General features: G+C 47.0%; 1 protein-coding gene across 13 annotated transcripts in view; it reads right to left on the bottom strand.

Annotated features, from left to right (window-relative positions):
- The window catches only part of LRRC32 (leucine rich repeat containing 32), a 127324-nt gene that overhangs the window by 107494 nt on the left and 17904 nt on the right, over positions 1 to 1926 (bottom strand). The window lies entirely within an intron of this gene.

Genomic DNA, 1926 nt, shown 5'->3' on the forward strand with positions numbered 1-1926 from the left:
TGTGTGTGTGTGTGTGTGTGTGTGTGTGTGTGTGTGTGTGTGTGTGTATTCTTGTTACCCTTTGCTCTAAGGAGCCTGGGTATATAGGTCTGATGAATAGCTCAGCTATGTGGCCTCCAGCAAATCACTGTCCCTTTCTGTCCCTTTTCTGAGTCTCCTCACCTGTAAACCCCAGAACCTCAGTAAAGGTTAAACAACCAGGTAATAACAGGAAGCTCTTCATAATCAAAAAGTGTTCTTGCCTTACATAATTCTTTTTAAGTGGGAATAATCAATGGAGGCCCACCTTCTACTGGATAATACATCTCTGCCTTTCTCACTTTCCCTCCTCAAAAGTGAAAATGGGTTAATACAATTCAATTAACATTAAGTAAACACCTCTAGGTAACAAGGCTAGCCTAGTGAGGTTGGGGGATGGGAGGAGGGGGTAGAGATGAAAGAAACCCTCCCTGCCCTCCAGGAGTTTACAATCCATTAGGAGGTAAACTAGAGACACACAATAATTATAATAGGAGGGAGAAAAGAGAGAACTAAGGTCCGGGAAAGTTCCGAAGTGAAACAGATATACACGCCTTAGTCTTTGGTCCAAGAAGGCTCCCTAGAGGGGATGGACTGAGTCAAGTGAACCAACTTTTATGGAGTGCATGCTGTGTGCTAGGCTCTGTCTGGAGCACTGGGGACACAGAGAAAGGCAAAACAGACCTGCCCCCCAGGAGTTTATATTCTAATAGGAGAGACTACATATAAATAATCAGGTATAAACACAAAATATAACTACTAAACGGAAGGCACTGGGGGTGGGGGGGGTCATTTGCAGCTGGAATGGGCAGGGAAAGGCCTCCTACAGAAGGTGCACTTTGAACTGAGTCTTGAAGGAAGCCAGGGAAAATAAGAGGGGGCAAAGAGCTGGAGTCTGAACCAGAGGACGTGGTGGGGAAAGGGCATTCCAGGAGGAGGGAAAATGAGTGAGCAAGATCAGAGGGGTAGGAGAGTAGGGGACAGTCTGGCCAGGGCAGCTCATCTTTGGCTTAGGGCACAGAGGTGATTAAGGGCAGTGAGGATGAGGTCAGTTGGAACCTGGGTGTGAAGGGCCAAGATGAGGATGAGGATCCTGTTCCTGGGCAATGAGGAGCCAAGGTCAGGGAGAAGGAGAGGAAAGAATTCAAGAAGACTCCTAGGTTTTGAGCCTGGGAGAGATGGCGGATCATGAACATAAACAGGGAAACTGCAAGGACAAGCAGGTTTATGGGGAAAGAGGGTAAGTTCACTTTGGGGGATACTGATTTTACGGTGCTAGTGGGACACCCAGGAAGGAAATTGTAGCTCTTTCTAATCAAAGGATATTATAGCTCTTTGTAATAAAAAAGTGATCTTACCTTACATAATTACATAATTATTTTTAAGTGGGAAAAATCAATGGAGGTCCACCTTAGGCATTTGGAGATCTAACTCCAGGGAGTGGTTAGAGCTGACGATATTGAGGGGGAGTGTGACCCCAGAGACCGGCTGAAGAGAATAGTAAAGGGTGGAGATATTGGGGAGGGGGTCACAGATGAGACAGGGGAGGAGAGTGTAGAGAGGGCCCAGGACAGTCTTTGGGGGACTAAGTAAAAGAAAATGTTTTTTTTCCGAGGTTCAGTAGAGGATGAGAGAAGCTGGACCACTGTCCCGTCTATCAATTCGGAGGCTGCTTTGGGGAGGACTTGAAGTTTAATTCCTCCCATGATCTTGTCTGCTTGGGCAGACTTGCCCTCCTTGGATCTCAAATTCACCAGCTGTAAAACAAGGGGGCTGAGGGCGGCTAGGTGGCACAGTGACAGAGCACTGGCCCTGAAGTCAGGAGGACCTGAGTTCAAATCCGAACTCAGACACTAAACATACACACACACACACACACACACACACACACACACACACACACACACA

This window comes from Petaurus breviceps, unplaced genomic scaffold, assembly GCF_028583685.1.
Source record: "Petaurus breviceps papuanus isolate PSGF00001 unplaced genomic scaffold, PetGlider_PUasm1.0 90823, whole genome shotgun sequence".
NCBI lineage: Eukaryota > Metazoa > Chordata > Mammalia > Diprotodontia > Petauridae > Petaurus > Petaurus breviceps.